Consider the following 19,656-nt stretch of genomic DNA (forward strand, 5'->3'; position numbering starts at 1 on the left):
TTTCCACTTTAAGCAGGTTAAATTGCCGCTGTAAGAACTGAGCTGAACTTCTAGGTAATGCATAAGGTGTTTGGAAGCTGTGTGATGCGTTTGGGTTAAAGTATTGCCGTAGTCTTCAATCTGGGCAGAATTAGGGACCTGGGCGAGTTGGAGGGCCTTGGGTTTGATTTCTAGCTGGGAAATTAGAGAATACAACAGAAAATGTTGGCGGAGGGGCTGGATTATGGACAATTCCTTTTCTTTCTTCTAATCCTCTCTGAAGAGTAGATCAAATTCAATGTACATTTGGTGCTCCTAATTGATTGATTGATTTGCCTGTCTCTAATTTCTCAGAAATTACTCAACAGTCATCTGCTTAGCTATGACTGTTTCTCACCAGGCCAGGGACCACACGCAGAGGGTTATTTCCAGGAGGACGTGGCATCCCAAAGGGCTGTCCTATAATGCCCTCTCTCCCCTTCCTCACCATCGAGGAGGAGAGTGGCCTTCGAAGAGTGCTGGTGGCTTTTGGCTATTTAACACGGCAGTCACACACAGGTTAAGGAGGAGCATTTCCGTATGTGATGCTGTTTTCAGTCCATTCCCAGCACAGTGTTCATTAACTGTAATGGAAGTGGTTGAGCAGAAAGTGTGTTTGTTCACACTGGTTTGCAGTTGGGCTTCTGCGCCTGGGAAATGACAGTGGGACTTCCCAGTCTTGCAGGCTAACATGTAGGGCACCTTTTAGAGATGATCCAAGCTCAGCTGAGCAAAGTAGTAGGATCAGCTTCCCGTGTGGAAGACAGAGAAAGCCCTGCTTCTCCAAGAATCCCTATCCCAGGCATGGCTGTCCTACTGCTGCCATTTAATCTGTTTTAATCCGATAGGGGGGGGGAAATGGATCTTAATTAATTGCCTTCTACTCCAGGCTCAAGAGGAAAACCCACTTTGGAACAAATTAATGCAATCAAAATCTGCAGGTTGTGAGGCTGCTGGCAGAGTTCCCTGTTTGTGAGTAAATGAGTGCAGGTTTCCAGCTCTCAAGGATGGGAGAGGCATTTCTGAAAGACGGTAGCTGGGGGTGTGGGCTTTTAGCGAACATGAAGAACTGGAAAGTAGGGTGGTTTCCTCCTGGTCCCTGCTTCCCCCCAGGGAGCATGACTGTCACTGTGGCCTTGAATCCTTTCCATAAGTGTTGAATCTGAGTCAGAGTTTAAGGAACTGGATGACGGTGGAGATCACCCCTGTTGGAGATGGGTGGCTGGAGATGAGCAGAGATACCCATGTCATGTCACCATATTCTTTCTCTGCTCTCACTGCAGCTGAGTTTCATCCTTTCCCTGCTAACTATCTATTTATTTAGATAACTAGCATTATTTTTCCCTTGCTGCTACCTCTGCAGTAGCGATGGGAGCAGCAATGCCTGCCTACTTAACCCAATTTCTGGAGTCCCATCATTGTTGGTGATACTTTTCTGGTATGCACACGCAGTGCTCTGTACAGTTGCACATTGTGGACTTGCCAGGAGGGGTTTTAGGCCGCTGAGATTGGCAGGAGACTTGGGGGAATGCCTGTACATCTCGGTGCGATGGTAAATACCTTCCAGTTTTAGTATTACATAGCTTGTTCCAATGGTCTATTCTGGGAAGGGCTTATTTATCTAAGGATCAGTTTAATACTCTAGTTCTCAGGACTGTAGAAAATATTTTTTCTGCATTGCTGAGGGACTTTCTGTTTGTTCTATAATGTGTTGGTTTAGTAGCACCTACAGAAATATTTCAAGCTTCATAAATGGATTTGATAGCGGAGAACAAAAAGAGAAAGATTGTTCATGAGGAGTTTGATTTATGTACCTTTGACAGTTATTTTGCAACTTTTGTTTATTTTCTACTTTGCCTATTTGGATTTAATTGAAGAGGGAAAAAAAGTGGTTATCAAATGAGGAAATGAAAATTTTGCATATATATGGAAGAAAACACGTATTTTCAGTTGTGTGCACGTCAACTGCTCACTGGAAACCACGGTGGATATCTCATGGATGTCTCAGTTTGCCTCATTTCTGCATTACTAATTGAGGACTTTGAACCAAGAATATCTGGTTTTAAGTTAATAAAAAGCAGTACATGCTCAAGAACGGGAATAACATCTCTGCCAATCATCCAGAAAAGCTATACTGAGCTTCTCTTTGCATGACATACTCCTGTGATGCTTCATACAAGTTCCCAGCAAGGTGCTATATTCTTCTGAGCTAGCTGAAGAGGTGATACTCTTCTACTGTTGCTACTATGCAGCCATCCTAAAATATTGGTTTCTGAATTATTCAGGCATTTGGAGAGAAGGGAAAGAATAAAAAACATGTATTAGTTGTGCATGTTTCTGCAGGTATATGGAGCCATCAAAAGTTACAGGTGAAAAAATGAAAAACAGAGTGAGGGAAATGAAGGAAAAGCAAGAAGGGAGAGCGTGGATGTCAGCAACAAAGACGGTGAACCCATTAGCACAAGGCAAATGCAGGAGAGGACCTGGCCATTGAGGGCCACTGAAGGGGCTGGTGAAAAAGTGTTGGTGCAGTGGGGTAGGTGACAGGGGAGGTCAAGGAAAGAGCCAGGGAGGAACAAACAGGGATGGGGAGGGAGAAACCACACAGTAAAAACTGGACCAAACTGTGTGCAGCCATGTCTGCCCAAAGCTGTTGGATGGACTGACTTGAGGAGAAACATTTAGGGTCTGTGTAATTTCTCCCTTTCTTGAATAAATAGCAGGAACAGTTAGTAGGTTGTGTGTGACAGGGCAGCGGCAGTGACTCCTATATTTGGGTTATTTAACATGCCCCATTGTAATATGATTTCACAGAGTTTTGGAGACCACCTTGTTTTCTCATCTACGAAGACCAGCTTTTTTAGGGTTTTTTTTAGGTTTTAGGAAAACCCGAGGTTTTCCATTATCAAAGGTTCTTGTGGCCTCTTTATTTTTGTATTTTTTTAAAAGAAGCTGTAACATCTCTATTGTTTGAAAAAGAGCCTTTGAATTTTGGCAGGGACAAAACCTCTGCAGCCGAAGACATGCCTTTCCCTTCTCCCATGAAACTCCCCTCCATTCTGGCTGAGTTATGAGCTGTGTAAGATTGCTGTTCCCCATTTCTCACTTGTGTTTCTCAGGAAAATGTTGGCAGCAGGTCAGAATAATAACTGAACACGAATCTTCCACAGAGCTGGGCTCACAGCGCTGCCAAAGCAAAAATAGCAAAGAGAGAAATCCCTGGGGGCTCGTGGGGCAGGTGGAGCTGGTGCCTCACCCCTTGCAATCTCCCACTAGCAGTAGTTGTAGCAAGTCTTGCCAGCCAAAGCAGTGCGTATCTCCGATGATCCTCGATGAAGGAAAGGATGGGTCCTCTTGTGGACCCAACATAATTTCTGTTTTCTGTGTTCAGGCTCCTGAATCAACCAGCTAAAAAATTAGGAAGTGCTGGGTTCATCCTTGTGGAACCAGCCATGATGTGGGTTGGGGCACATATGTGTTAATCCCGTGGTGACAAACCTTTCCTCTCACGTGTAAGAGAGTGCTTCGGTCACGCTGCTGGAGAGACACCCACTCAAACAGAAATAAGTTTGCACAAATAGCTGTAAAGTTGGGAAATTCCTATTTTTTTTGATGCTTGCAGTCTAAACGTCTTTCTTATTGCAGTGGTCAATGTAATAAACACACCAAAAGTGTGTATATCTATACATATGTATACACATGTTTAGATGGTATACATCTGGATGGCCATGTAAGCATCACCATATGGGATGTATGCACGTTTAGACTTATGTAAATAGAAACTGCGTTTCACAGTGGTACAATGCAGAGCAGCAGCAGAATCCCAGCCTTTTTTGAGAGGTGAATCTAATAAAAATGCATATTTGCTGACAAACACACAAGAAAACTCCGTGTTTACATACACACATGTGGCGCCGAGTGCATTGGTGACGCTCGCCGGGCAGAGCCGGCCACACGCATCCGCGTTTGCTCCTATACAACCGCTTTATTTCCTTTTGAATAACAAGGAGGCTCCCCCCCCCCCCGCCCTTCCCCGGAGCTGCGGGCTCCGTTTCTGACAATGCACAACCGCGTTGCTCATTGGAGTGCCTGTCATTAAGCAATGCGCTGATTATTCTGGCAGCTCCGCTACTCAAGTCCCCGTGGACGAAGTCAGACATGGAGAGAATTGAATTTCGCCAAGGATGGGGCTAAAGGTCGTTCCATGCAGTGGACAGCTGTGTCTAGTCAAATCGAAACTATTGCTCCAAGTGTTACCAACAGAATAGCTGATAGCTCTGTTGTCAGTTCATTTACACTTGCATCCTGTTACAAATTAAACTGAAATTGTGGTGTGCCGAAGGAGCGGAAAGTCGGTTTTCTGCCAAGTGACAATTCCTTATATCACCAATTTCCAAGTGCAGCCATTATAGATCATTGCTAGGGGTTTTCGTGATTTCCAGCGATGAAGATTTAGGATCCTGATTTTCTGCCATGGGCAAAATTCCCATTAGCACCTGCTCTCGTCTTCTAATCCCATAGGTTGAAAAGGAAATGCAAAGCTCCAGTAACTGGCCTCTTTTCTCAGCTCTGCTCACAAAGAATACAATAAAGTACAGAATTGTTTCTTGACTTCTCCCACTTTCCAAGTTTTCTTTGTTTTGCTTTTTCTTTTTTCTTTTTTTTTTCCCTTCTTTTTTTTTCCCAGTCAGGACATTTGAATTCCAATCGGAGGAAAACTATGAAATATCCTGATTCTGCTACAAACTCTTCTGCATGGAGGTAGGGTGTAGGAGCAAAAGCAGCTTAGCAGCATTGCTTATATGCCAGTGTTCATCTCAGCCCAGCACAGCATCTTCCCCTGAACCCACTCCTGAGCCTCTCCATCAGCAAGCCAGAAAATGCCTTCTGGGCAGAAACACAGCCTCTCCCAGGATCCTCAATGGGTCCTAGCAACTAAGCTGAAAGCCTGGGACTTGACCACATTTGGAATAAACTTGCCCAAAAACATCAATGCTAATTAGCTCGTGTTATGAATGGATTAAGTGAGACACCAGCTGCAACGGGGCATTTTGATTTGGGTTGCGGCTCAGTAATTAGATGCACATAAGCTGGCTGGGGAGCTGTCAGTCAGCAAGCAGCAGTTTCCTTTGCGGTGTTAGGAAGAAGAGCTTTTCTGTGTCCCATCATCTGTTTTGCTGTGAACCTTTGGGTGATGTACTAGTGGTCCAACACAGTGTTGAGCCTGAACTGAAATTCTCCCCTGAGCCACAGCCATGCAGCTCGATGGCTTCAGAACTTTGCTGCTCGTGCAGCTGAACAACGCTATTTTATTTATAGTGCAAAATGCTCCTCGTATGCTGGCTGTTAATGTTAACACCATCCTTCCCTTTGATCCGTGCCAGCCTTCCACCGTTTTCTTATCTACCATTGGTGCTTGGAATGGAGTTTGGGGGAAGATGTGTTCGATGCTGTCATGAAATTACCTAGAACAACACTGATGATAGAAAAGTACACAAAATTGAAATTAGAGATGAGTGAATATGTGCGAGTCTGGTGGTGTGGGCATCTGTGGTGTTCTCACCTACAGCTGGGCTAGTTGTTCTGGGCTCCCTTTCTAGCCAATGGAGAGAAATAGGTAACCCCAGTGAGATCCACCTATTTCAGACATCACGTGTGTTAGGAGGAGAGGAATCACTATAGGGAGTCCCTGGTGATTTGTTTGGGTGAAGTTGTCTGTTTTGTAGACCTCTATTTTTAATAGATGAGTTAGGAGGTAAATCCTGCTTTTCCTCCCAGATCTGGAGCTTGCATGAGAATAAAATAACCAGACAGCAAGTTTCTTTAATGTGAGGAAAGGTAGAAAGTAAAAAGGCAGCTTGACTGCTCCTGACACAGAGCCTTTATCAGCTCCATAAATAAAGGGCATATGCATGTAATGGCTGACTGCATCTCAGATTGCAATACCAATGTTTTAAAAGCCTGCTGACGGAGCATCTGCTTATTTCATTACTCCTCCAATGTCTTTGCAGGTAAGTCATGCATTATACAGTACCATCTCTAGCAATGCATGACCAGAGAGGATAGTCTGTAAAAATTCTAGATGGTCCATCACTTTCCCTTACCTTCCCGGAGAGAGAAACATAAGGAATGATGTATTCAGTTAATAGACAGAATTTGCAAAATAATAACCTATTTGCAGTGAACTAGGATTTGCATTTTTTTAAAAGAAAGGAGAACAACTCTATCTCGTTACTATGCGAGCTGGCTGCATGCACAGCAGAGCAAAGATCATTTTCAGTAAACTCCTGCTCAGAAAACATACTGAGGGGCTCAGGTGAAAAAGGTAGCTTCACTGGAAAACAGATATGGTGGTGAGTTACAAGCGCTTATGGTGAGCCTTGACATTGCAAGAGCATTTTGAGGAGCCCAGGTACAAATTCAGCTTGGCCCTGACCGCAAACTAACCTGTCCTGTGTTATCACCAGTAGTGTGGCAGAGGAGGTTCACAGTAGTCCCACTGAATTAAAGCTTGCCTTTAGGAGCAGAATTTGGTCCAGAGTTTGTAAAATACAACTCATGGGAGAAGAAGAGCAAACTGTCTCCCTAGATAGGTTTTTCAATGGGCAAGTTCATGTTAACCTCGTGCTGTCTCCTGCTGCCATGCATCGTAAATGCTTCCTTTGGTTGCTGTTAACTAAAAATGCTGGATCTCAATGCCTTGCTTTTTAAGCAGGGTTTGCACTTAGTAAGAGCTGATTTTCTCAGGCATGAACACCTACTCACCTGCATGCCATTGCCTTGGCTCAGTGTCCATAATTCACTATCCTCAAACACCCAGACATGTAGACCTGAGGATGTCCACTGGCTTTCCTTGCAATTCTCCTCCCTTCCCTGGCCGTGTGCTTTTGAGCCAATGTCCTGTAGGAACATGAGTTGGCTGTGTTTCTTTGCATACCTACTGGGTTGTTTGTAGAAGAAGACCCAATCCAAAAGCTGTTCTGTCGCTGAAGAAAGGGGCCTGAAGAGAGGATCCATAGTGCTATGTAACACTGTGGTGATTCAATATTGGGCAATAAGACATATTGACCAATCTACGTATATATTCATATCATATGTAGGTCTTTTTTTGGTCAGAGACGGTAAAAGGCTATTAGCCATCAAGACGCTTATGTGAAATGAGTTTCTGGGCCTCTGTCCAGTTGTTCACAACCTCACCCATTTGATAAGCACACAAAAATTTTTAAAAACTGCTTCTGGATCCAGCAGATGTAATGGGGATGAACATGATAGAGCGAGCCATGGAAGTGGCTTTCAATTCTGGAGTACACGAGGAGGTAGGCAGCAAAAGAGTTTTAGCTTTATAGGCTTTCCTAATTAGCATCCATAGCTGAGGAAATACCGTAAGACATTTTCCACAAGTATTCATTAGCTGTTGGGTTTTTATAAGCTTGGTTAGACTTTGTACACTTTCTCCCACCATCCCGTCTTGTTTGCTCTTGACAAATATTCCAGCAAACATGTTTGTGAGCAGGGGTGTTTGTGGAGGCTGCGAATACTGGAGAATATTCCTGAATAGTGCCTTTAATATTCCCACTGGAAACCTGCTTCTAGGGATCGTAATGTCCCTCTGTTCAGGAGACAAACATTGCCGTGTCGTGCAGACATTTAACAGTTCATGAATTGGGAAGAGATCAAGAAGAGTTTTTAGAAAAGAATTTCAAATACGTATTTTTAGGCAAACAGCAATCTGCTAATAGTTCACAAATCAACACACTGAATGTATCAGATGCCTGTCTCTTCTGTAGTGCCCCATTTCTGGGATTTAAGGTCACCAACAAATTTCGAAAGCAAAACCAAATATTTTATTTGCTGTTCTCCTCAATTTCAATCTGTGGAAGAAAAGAGGTGTTTAAAAAAAATAATTAAAAAAGTCTGGTCTGTTTAGAATAGCTTCCATAACATCGTTTCTTATTGACCGATCTCTAAATAAGAGACTCTTGCTCTTGACTCCTGCTTAGATGAATGATTTCTAAGGCTTTTATTTTTGTGACAGCAATGAATTGGTCAATGTTTGTATTAAGCTTTCCTAAGTGCACTATTAAACGGGCAAAACTTCAACAATAAACAGGCTGACTGGCTCAGTGATAGATTGAAAAGAGGGGGAGGTGTGTATTTTTAGACAGAGAATCATCATGGAAATTGTCCGATTGCCATGCATTTGGAGAAGGGCTACGTGGAAAAATGCTTCAAATAGGTACCAAACATTAGCTGCTCTTAAATCAACGAGACTGTGCTTTGGGAAAAAAATACTCGTCTCATCAATGCCTATCTTGTCCTAAGGCTTGCCTAGGATCTAAGCATTCCTGATAGTGGTGGAAGCAAAACCTTTAGACTTTCTTTAAAAATCTTTTAAGTCCCTCTTGTCATCATGACTTGCAAGCAGGCTTGAATATTTTACCTTTCCTCTACATAAGAAAAAGATACGGGCAATTAAAGGTGCAAAGAAAAGGAAAGGAATCCTCCCAGACATTTGTATTGTTTTGTCCAGGGTTGGTGTTATTATTAAAAACCAAGTAAGGACAACTGAATTCTCAGTTTTCTCTCCTGTTTGCCATGTCAGAGGACCATATTTGTGAATGATTGTTTCAGGTGAGGACAGATGGTATATTCATGGTGCTTCTGTCCAACAGTAAGTGGGCCTTAAGTTCTCTCTATGGGTAGAAGTTCAACCCTCTGTGTTTTCAGCCTGCCAGACATCAGAGCACACTGGCAGTTCTGAGAGATAAGTATAAGCTCCCAAAGTTGCCAGGCACATCACCGCATCCATTGAAAGCCTTGCGTTGTTGAGCTGAAGGTGAGGTTCATGGTCTACAGTGGTTTTCCTGCTCTGCCACTGGCTGGCTCCAACCCTCAGCAAACCTGCACCTCTTCTCCGAGCTGTGCAAATGAGATAGTAGTATCTGTCTCACAGGGGGTGTTAAGAAGCTTAATTCATTAGCGTTTACAAAGTGTTTCTAGATCCTCAGATGGAAGGCTCTATAAACAGACAAAGTATTACTAATTGCCAGCTTACACTGAATTGTAAAGTGAAAATAACTATGGCTGGAGGAAAGAGGAGGTGAATTTTCTGATGAGCTGCATCAGTCTAGTGGCTTCAAGTTAAACAGTTTAAAGCTTGATTTCCCATTATCATTTTCTTAAAAATCTCCGTTCATTTCTATTGGTTTAATATTTGACCTCCAGTTTACTTTGGGGAAAATCAAGGCACATCCGAGTCTGTAAGTGGGGCCTCCTATCATATAAATCACAGGCTTCATTTGGGTAATCATTCCTGAATGTATACCATGAGGTTATGTTGCTTTAAATGGAATGAATCCTGATTTACAGAATCTGACTTCAGTGGTGCTGTTCGATTTACACCAAAATGTATTAGAAAAACAATCTTGCACGTCTTTACAGCGAGGAGCACACCATGGTACTAATGTTCAGAGCATTTCAAGGCATATGGGTGGGTTTTTTTGTTTGTATGGTTTATTTTCATGGGTTTTGTCCTCTTCATTCAGCCCTGGCAGGAAAAAAGAGACTGGTTTATTCAGTCCTTTCCACTTTCTGAATTTCCTGCAATACCACAGCGATGTCGTGCTTGGGTTCCTAGTTAACTTTTTGTTGGTGTTTTGGAAGGTATCAGGAATCAGAATAAGTTGGGTAACTTGTGTTGTTTGTATTTATAAGTTGTGCTATCTATACGCATTTTTCTGCAAAGCCTGATTCTTTAGGACCAAGCTCTGTAATAGGTTTCTTCAAAAATTTATCATAGAAATGGAAAGAGACTTAGTGTTCTTTCAGTCTTTAAAATACACCACATCTTATTTTTTTCTCAAACCACACTGTTAAAAAAGTAGTGGATAGCCATTTCCCATTTGGCCTCCAAAGGGTGAAATCCTCATCTGGTATAAATTGGCGTAGCTCTATTCAAATCAGAGCGACTACATTAATTCAGTCCAGCTGAGGCTCCAGCCCTTAAAACGCCAGCGAGGAGAGTGAGTTTTGCACAGGATGGATTTTCGGGCTGGGTGGAAGGTTTTTCTGTGTAACTTAGTTATGTGTCTAGGCTCAGGGCTGTGGGAAACTGTCTATTTGACATCTGCAGCATACGCAGAAAATGCTTTGGCAGTTCGAGTTAATGCCTTTTGAATTTGCAGGTTGTTTACTTTCAGCTTGAATGTGGATTTGCTTTCAGCCTCAATGGGAAATCTAACATAAGAAGTAATAGGACCAGCCATCTGTCTGAAAGGGTATGAGAATTCCTGGTTTTGAACCAATAATGGAGATCAGGGACAAGTTCACCTCCTGTGTAATCTCTGGCAAATTATTGGCGTGCTCCTTGGATTTCCGACCTGGGACCCAATCCCTCCGGCGCAGTGTGAGGAAGCGTAGACTTAGGAGATGAGACCTGTAAAATGAATGCGGTCAACATCCCTTTCCAACGGTCGCTTCTACAAACAAGCGTTGTTCCAGCCCTTTCTTCCTCCGCTCTGATTTACAACCCGTTTTGGCGTATAAACCATGCACCTGTGAAGCAGTCTGCTCCATCATCGCTGAAGCCTGTGATCTCGGGGGAGCGGTAAACAGCACGAGTGAATGGGAACCCCCATCTCTCACCAGCATTTCCTGCAAGTAAATATCAATCCATGTGTTAGTCATAGGCAAGAGAATGGTGTAATAACTAGATTGATTGGGTCACTTTTTCAAAAAAGCTCAGAGCCAGATTTCTCAACTGTTCCAGCATTCTTGAAAGGGTCCAGATCTTTTACTTGCTTTCTTTCAAGCCAAAAGTTAAACCCATCCCTCCCTCCCACCATCTAAACTAAGAAGCTGCACAACAGCCAAGTTTTGACAAACATGATCAGCATCCTGCAGCATTTAGCAGGACACGATGAACAGATTTTGCAAAGAGCACAGCATGTGACGGGCGATGGAGCTGCTCCCGATTCACACATGTGGACATGAACGGGGACTTGGGCCTCCTGTACCTGTCTTGGTCAACCACAAGAAGTGCCATCAGTTTCAATGAGAAAATACTTAGACTATATGTACTGTGCTGTCTAGAAGGCTGTGTCCTTGTTTTGGAAGGCTGTGTAGTATAAACTCTTGGTCACACCTTTTCCACTGATTTCGTCCATCGTTTCTGTTGACTTGGATTGAGTTATACTGATTTGTACCAGCTAAAGACCCGAGTCCTGGTCTCCAAACCACTTGGATGAGCTGAAGATCATTGCTTGAGTAATTAATAAATAATAGGAAAGGCAGGAAAAAAGATTGCAAGAAATCATTTAGGAAGAACATCATCTGGTCTTTAACAGCAAAACATTCATTCTTTACTACACGTAGAGTGAATGTATGTGCTTTTACCCTTCCCGAGGTGAATAGTCCAGGGACATAGGATATCTGGCAACATCCTTACAAGCACACTGGCCTGATTCTGATCTGCCTTACACACTGAGCAACATTACTTGAGATATCCTGGTGTAAATCCAGCCAGAGATCAAAACCGGCCCTGCAACAGCCCTGTTTGTCCAGAGGACTTGAGCAAAACATACTGCTTTCATCCCAACAGCACCATCCCTGGGCTATTTTACCTCAATTACACTCTGATTTAAGAAAACTGGAGGGCACCTGATATGTTCAAACTGTTTTCTTTCTTCCTTCGCTGTCAAATTAGGGCTACTGCAGATCTGATGAGTTTCAAGATTGGGTGGGGAAACAAGACTCTTCAAAGTCTTTATTTTGTTTATTGATTCAATAGTATTTACTGACTAATAACCACCCAAGGCTAACAGGCTCATTTGAACTGGGATTGCTGTGATCTTGCATGTTATCTATGGGAAGAATAGCCAGCTTACAGATAAGTAGTCTGCTTAAGGTGGGAGAAATCAAGGCTTGTAGTCCTCTCTTAGGGAAACTAGCCTGTTTTTCTGCCAATTTTCAGGGAGTCTTCTTTTCTTTTAAAGTTTTCCATAGAATCACAGCACCATTTTTCCTTATTTCCCTCGTATGTGTGCAGTCATGAGAACCAGGATGGCTTCAAATTAAATAAGCACAGTCCAACCTTCAAGTCAAAGACTTCACGGTTTTAGGTTTTGCTTGGAACCAGAAGCAGAAGAGCCAAAACACTGCATAAAAGAAAAAGAAGAAGAAAAAAAGCTGTTTTCGTGGTATTTTTGGCATGGGTGACTGCTCTGAGAGATACTGGAAATCATGCAAGAAGGGTCTGTTCTTAAGACATTTCCAGCCCTGCTCTGAAGACTGAGGGCTTTAGATAAGCATCTGCATGTGGGGATCTTTATCCAAAACAAACCACCCAACCTTTTGTAGTTCACCCGTCACTAATAGCGATTTCCCCTTCTGCATCTCTCCCCGTGCACTTTCACACGCACACAAGTTCTTCGAGGCATCCTAAAAGCTTTTCCTTGCCCATAACATTTTAATTGCCTCTTGAGCAAGATTTTCTCCTCGGTGAAGAAAAAGAAGAACGTGATGAAGTGCCCCGTGCTGCCCAAAGGATTTCCTCTCCTCGATCTCACCGCACACATCGGGATCGCTTTCCTCCCCCTTCTCCTTTGCCACATCTTCTCTGCGTTTTGCACGATTGTTTTCTTTCTTTTCCAGCCTGGAAAAAAACAACATCCCCCCCCCCCACTCCCTGGCAGTGTGGGTGACAGAGACGGAGAAATCAGCGCAGTGTCAGCAAGAGTTTAGCCCCGCAGCTGGGACCTGAACTTTCAGCAGCGGAGCACAGCGCTGGGTCACTGCACTAAAGCAAGTCAGATTGATACAAAGTGCTTGCTCACCCTGGGAAGGGAAGCATCAGAAGCCAGTTGATAAAAATCTTTAGGCACTGTCTATTGTGAGCTTACAGCGGCGAAGGCTGAGTTTTTCCTGGGAAAGATCACCACGGAGTGTGTATTTACTGTTGTAACCCCCAAAACGACACAATATTTGGATGCTCGCTGCACTGGGGGGATATAGCATAGGGGCAGTGTCGATTTTAGAGCTGTTGAAACTGGAGATGCAGCATGTGGACTCAACGTGCTGTGTACTGCGTGAAGTTTTCAGCTCTGAAGACCTGAACGATCATGTCTGCCAAGAGTTAATGTGCTTAGAAAGAGGATGCTAAAATATTCTTTCCCACTCCAGTTTGCAACTGAGAACTTGTTAGTCTGTAATATCTTTTATTTATAGCACCTTTCGACTCAAAGGATCTGAAAGTGCCTCTATCTGGGAGTCACTTCAATGATACCTCCAGGCAGGGATGCTTCTCTGCAGGAGCCTCCAACTGAGGTTTCAGGGTCTGCTTTGCCACGGACACACGTGAGGGACTCAGTCTGCCCTGCCAAATGCCAGCACTTGGTAGTAAAGGCTGGAGGGGAAGGGCAGAAACCCACCCTAAGCCTGAGGAATAGCAAAGAGAGAAAACAGACATGTAAACCATCTGGGAGAGAGGATTCAGATGGACACTGGCTGACTTTGGAAGCAGACATTGGGAGGAACTGTTGCCAACGCTGGATGACATCCTTATGCAAAGGGCCTGGGACAGTGAAACCACAACTCAGAAGAGGGGATTTGGAGCCCCGTTGCTCCATCCAACCCAGCCAGCCCCAGCCACGCTGTGGTGGCCTGGAGATAGCTCCAATGTGGACCTTGCACAGCGGACACATCCCAGTGGTAGAGGTCCTCCTAAGGGCACAGGCCTGAGGCTCGGTTTAAGTATGCAAACTCACTCATCCCTTAATGAGTGCAGTCACAGCAGGGCATCTGCTTATTTTAAGTCCACTTCAGCGCCTGCTCATCAGCTGCTCCACACGCAGCAGCTGACGGCGGCCGAAGGACCAGCTCCTCCATGTGGCTCCTGGCAGCTAGCGGGTGTCATCCAGCGTTCCTCCTGCGTTATACGTGCAGGCCAGGGAAGCAAAAGTCGGACCAATTGATGGGTTTACGATTCCAGCCTGCGATTTCTGCTTCATCCACAGCCAGGCGAGATTTTGCCAAGATACATATTAGGCAGCTGCTCAGGACACTGCTGTTTTGTCTGTATCACCCCGAGCATGCTGTCTGTCTGTCTGTCTCCCGGTCTGTCTCTGCGACCCTGCTTTCGAGCCGGTTGCTCTGCTATTCCCTGGGGTGGCTGGAGCGTGTTTAGCGAGAACCAGCCTTTTCCTGGCACTTTTGCTGGGCCTCCTGAGGGACTCGTTGCCGCAGGGAGTGGAGGCACCGGGCCTGAGACACAGTGAGTGCCCATCTGTTCCACCGTCCTCTAACTCCTGTGGCTTCCAAGGAGTCCTGATGTGTCTCAGTGGATAAAGCAGTCCAACCAGGCTCATAAAAAACCCCCTGGTCACCAGCGGCTGCTGACGGGGCCGTACCCTGCTCTGGGTCTCCCACCTGGCTTGCAGCTTAATGCACTCGTGCCAACGTGCTAAAATCCTTGGCACATCTTCTCTCCTCCCTCCATGTCCCTCTCAAGCCATCCCCAGCATCAGCATTATTATATTTTTTTTCTCCAAATCTCTTCTCTCCAGGCACCAGGCAAGGTGTATTTTATACCACTTTATCTCCATCATGCGTATGCCAGTGTTTCAAACTCTGGTTTAATTGGAGTCACATCGCTGGCTGAAAGTTGGCTCTCTCGGGTCCTTTCCATGGAGAACACGTGTTTTGCGTCAACCTTTCTCTACCTCCCAACCAAACCTGTCTCCTCCCTCCTTCGTGGAGGGGGCTGGGGCTTGCACATCCTGGCATGCACAAGCATCATGTTGCCTGCTTTTAGGGCATCTCTCACTCTCTCCTTCTTCCTCAGAGAAGAGCATACATATGTTGTGTGTACATATGGGGTTTTTTTCGCCTCTTCTTGGTCCATTGAGTGTTACTTCACGTTTCACTCCCCTTGGTGCTCCTTCCGCATGTGCTACTTTGGATTTGTGGGTGGGAGTGGGAGGGAGTCCCTCTGTAGACAAGCTAAGAGGGAAAAAGGGAAGGGAAAAAGTAAAAAGAAAAAAAATAGGGGAATAAATATTTGGGAGGAGGGCATTTAAGAGGAGAGAAAAACAAATCAAAGCTGGTGCCAGGCTGGAACCAGCAGCTGGTTGCCAGCACAGCAGACTGAGAAGTTGTTGGTGGAAGTGCTCAGTGCCATGTTTGGGTTGCTTAAAAAAATACACCCTCCCTCCCTCCCTCCCTCCCTCCCTCCCTCGTTATTCTGCCTCTGTTTTTCTCCCGGCCCCACAAGCAGGAGGAGGAATTCAGTTGCCAAATGCAAGCCTGCAGGAAGTTTGTATTTACAGCAATGCCAAGGGATGCAAACGGAGTATGTCCTGCCCTGTGACACGTGTGTGTGCACATGCGTGTGCGCCCGTGAGCACTGCAGCTTGCCTGCACTTGGGCAGCTGTGAGCTGGATTGGACCTGCCAGGCATGTTGCGGGTGCAGTGGCTCTCCGCTCGGAGGAGATGCCAGTGCATTGGCAACCATGGCACGATTCTTTTTGCCGATGTGAGGGGAGGAGGTGGGAGGGCTGAGGATGGAGGAGAAAGGGGGGGGGGTGTGGAAGGTTGTAACGCTTGGCTGGAAAAATTTAGAGGAGTACAAAGGAGAGAGCGATGAAAAGGGGTGGCGGGAGCGGGGGGAAGGAGGCTGTGAACTGGCTGCTGTGGAGGTGGGAAGAGATTTATGTTTGCCGAGTGGTTTGGTTGGGAGTGGGCTGGGAGGGTGCGGGGTGCCGCAGGCAGGGCGGGGGGTGCCGCGCGGAGGCTGACGGCCCCGGCGGCGAAGCGGCGGGGCTTTATTTTCTTCCTTTCTTTCCTCCTCCCTCCGCTGGGCGCTTGGAGGAGAAGGCAAGACAAAAAGCTGAACCGGTGCCAAGAAGGAGCTGCAGCGACTCGAAAATGGCACTCTGCGCCGCACTAATATTTCGAAGCTGGGCTGCGCTGGAGAGCAGCAAAACGTGCTGGGAATGAGAATGGCTGCAGCCGCGGGGCCGCCGGCCGGGCTCAGGGATGTTATCCCTCCTCTCTGCTTCCCCTTTTGCTTTTTAAATGTGACCCTTTTCTCCCCCATCCACTCCCAGTGATATTTAGCGGTTCTGGGAAAGAGTGGGGTCCCTTGCTGGGGACTTGGGGTAGACAGGGTGTAGAAGGGGGACAGCACCTTGCACCCCGGGGCTGGTGCAGTGTGGCAAGCACCTGGCAGAAATGCTCTGCTTGTAGCCAGTCTCTAGCCCATGGGTGTCTGTTACGATGCTTGCTGGAAAAGATTATAAGCAGAGAAGGGGCAAGTGTGCTCATCCCCTCCTGCCATCTCCGTATCGGGGAGGGATTTTTATTTTTTTAAATTATTTCCTAGGGAGGAAGAGAAGACTTGATTCCCAGGGAGTTTTCTGATTGTTTTCCTGTTGCCACTCCTTCCCCTCCTCCTCGCTGTCCTCCTCCTCCTCTCTCCGTACCCATAAGGCTGCTCTCGTGGCTCTGTATCCTGATGCAAGGTTACTTGTAGGACATGCGAATCTCTGCAAGGTGCAGCGTCGTCTGCGTCGGTGTTCCCCTCTGCTTCTCATTTGCTGGGGGACGAGGCAACTTCCAGGCGGCTCCCCGGCTCAGCTGAGTGCCTGGTTAACTCAGTGTCGGTGCTTCAGTTGCAAAAGCCCCTTCCTGCAAAGCTTGCCTGGATAAAACAAACAAAAAAAATCATGCTGAAACTTCGACAGCAATTCGTAAGGTTGATTAATTTGCAAGGGATGGGCTGGAGTTTTACTGTGATTTTTGTCTGAAAGGAAAGGTTTTGCCCTGTGTTGGTCCCCTCTTCCCTCCATTCACAGGCTAGGAAAAGGTACATTAAAGTACTTTTTTTTTTTTTTTTAATGAGGTTTTGGGGTTTTTTTAAACATTTTAAAAATTATTACCAGCACAAGCATTCTTGTAGTAGTTCAATAGTTGAAGCTGAATGCAAAGATTTTCCCACCACCACACACATACTCCTTTCTGGATCGTTCTGGCATTTGGATCTGAAGTTTTAGGTTGGCTTTACAGAAATTGGAGACTGGAGAAAAAGAAAACTCCTGCCTCTGGGTTTGAAAAAGTGTCCGGATCCTGTTTTAACAGCAGTTTTAACACTGACACAGCCAGCAGGTCAAGTTCAAGGACACCTTTCTAAAGCACGGGTAGAGGCTCATTAACTTGCTGCATCTCAGAAGCTTGTGGGTTGTTGGGTTGTTAGCTTGGCCTAGTTTGTAGTCCCAGGCATGGGATGATCCCCGTGACCTCTCTCTCACCTGAAAACTATGCCCTAGTATATGTCCAAACCACTTCAAACCTCACCTTTGTTTTCAGACACGTAGACCTGATTTTGGAGCACCAATGCCTTTTGGAAATACTGTGATAAACAGTGGGGTATTTAGGGAGACTTAAAGGTGTTATCCAGCCTGCTCTCCTCACCCTCTTCTTCTCACAGCTCCTCGCAAATCAATGGTCCTTCCTCTGTGGAGGATCGAAAGCTTAGTCCCAAATTAACGCTGCTAGGAGGTTCACTTATTTCTGAGGTGATGCTAGCAGGTTTTGTGTGGAGTAGGATGTCTGCAGCAGCTGATCCCTTGCTTTTCCTCAGCTCTCAGCTGTGCCTTGAACCATGTAGTTGCTGCAGTTCGACTTGGGCTTGCACAGAGGAGATGCTGTCGTCTCTTCTTGCTCTTTTTTCTTTGTTGCAAGTGAGGGGTATGTAGTGCTTGGCCCAGGAAACCTTGGAGAGGGTGAAGAAACCATGGCAAATGTCAACAAGAGAGTTGGCCAATTAACTTGGAGTAGTCGGTGTGCCGTTGTACCTTCCACCCGATCCTACCTGTTCTTCATGAATAAAGTACATACATAAAAATAGGTGGGTTTGTATGCACACATGTGCTTGCTGCTTGCTTTTCCGTTGCCTCTTTGGACTTAATGAGATGAGTTGTGTGTTTAAGCTACCATCCTCACCAAGGGCACATACCACGCTGACCTTGCCCGAATTTCCCAGAAGTCCTTGCTGATACTCTTGGCTGCAGCTGCACCTCTTTCTCTGGGCACAGCCTCCTCTTTTTAACCTGAGATCGCCGACCATGGGATTCCAACCTACAAAAGCAAATGCCAGGAGTGGGGATTAAAGCCCACATCAAAGTGAGCAGAGGAGACCCTGGCGGCTGTCCTAACCCACCAGGCACCTGCGCAGAGCATGGCTCACGCTTTTAGATGTGGAGCCAGCTTGTATTTACTACTAATTTAAACCTCTTAATACTTCAGTTACCAGATAACAATTCCCAACAGATTTATAGAGAGGATCCCAAAGATACGGACAAATATTAATGTGAACCGACAGCATGCATGTGCACAAAGTAGCAATGTGGTGTTTGTTATTCAGGAAGGTAAACTGAGGACAGCAAATAAAGAGACCTTCCTAAACCTTGATATTTCAGAATGCAGGAAATTTCATTTCCTCAATATCTTGACAATGCTCCGGAGTAAGGGAGCTTGTATAATGGATCTTGTCCATCTTGGGACAAAAATGTTACTCTTGTACTTTCCAAGTGGTCCAAGTAAGCCATCTGGGCAGCTTGGTCATACTTCCCAAGGAGCATTGCAAGGCATTGACAAGGCAGCTGAATGTCTTCATCTTTATTTCTCCCTGTATCAAAGAGCTGTCTTTGGATGTATTTCCCTGAAACATGTCTCATGAATCTCAAGTTGCTTCCTTCAAATCCTTCATCCTTTTAACACTTTATAATGACAAATGTTGTCTGCTTGGAGTTGTTATGAGGTGACTTGTGTCTGGAAGGGTTAATCCGGAGGACTCTTCCAAGGCTATCTTCCACCCCTTCTCCCCACACCTTCCCCACTCCCAGTCTTTTATTTTTTTGGACCGGTAACCTCACATTTCTGTAATCTAAATGTGCAAATGCTTTGCAGTCACGGTCCAGTGGCTGGGTTAATCTCAGACCCCTGGAGTGGCAGATGGCTGATTTGTTGCTGATTCCAGTTACAGAGAATCGTGCCACCTATTATCTTTGCACAGGCTGCCGCTTAAAAGGATGCCTTGGGCAAAATCAGTGAAAAGCAAAGCAAAGCAAACACTCTCTGATCTGCATCACCACAGGTGAAAATGTAAAAAATTTCACCCTTGTGTGAAGGACTGGAGAGGTGGACAAAGAGAGGAGAGGAGGTGGGAGGGGAAGAAGGGGAGAGGAAGAGCTCGTTTTTGTACCAGAAGTGCAGAAGCACAGGGCAGAGTGGGTTTACTGCAGTCACGATGTTGAATCACAAGCACTTACCCTGTTTTAAATGGTTTTGCAATGTAGTAATCCTTGGCTTCAGCTCCCTTCTCTAACTCTTAAACAAAGCAGGCGGGTTGGCATCCTGTGACACCTTCCTGCTCTTCCCAAGCCTTTCTGACGCGGGTTGTCATAGGAATCCATGGCACCACTCCCTGCCATCACGGCTCATTGCGTGCACTGTGGCAGCCAGGGAAAGCCGTGATGGTCCTGTGATGCCGATATGCTTACCAGGGCTACTTGGCAGGAGAAACCTACACATCTGTGTGGGTTAAGGAGAAGCTTGGGGGACCTTCCAAAACTGAGCAGGGC

The 19,656-nt window shown here is 45.6% G+C and overlaps 1 protein-coding gene across 1 annotated transcript in view; it reads left to right on the forward strand.

Annotated features, from left to right (window-relative positions):
- SETBP1 (SET binding protein 1) overlaps window positions 1–19,656 on the forward strand; it is a 261,441-nt gene that overhangs the window by 98,724 nt on the left and 143,061 nt on the right. The window lies entirely within an intron of this gene.

Source organism: Gymnogyps californianus, chromosome Z (assembly GCF_018139145.2).
Source record: "Gymnogyps californianus isolate 813 chromosome Z, ASM1813914v2, whole genome shotgun sequence".
Classification (NCBI taxonomy): domain Eukaryota; kingdom Metazoa; phylum Chordata; class Aves; order Accipitriformes; family Cathartidae; genus Gymnogyps; species Gymnogyps californianus.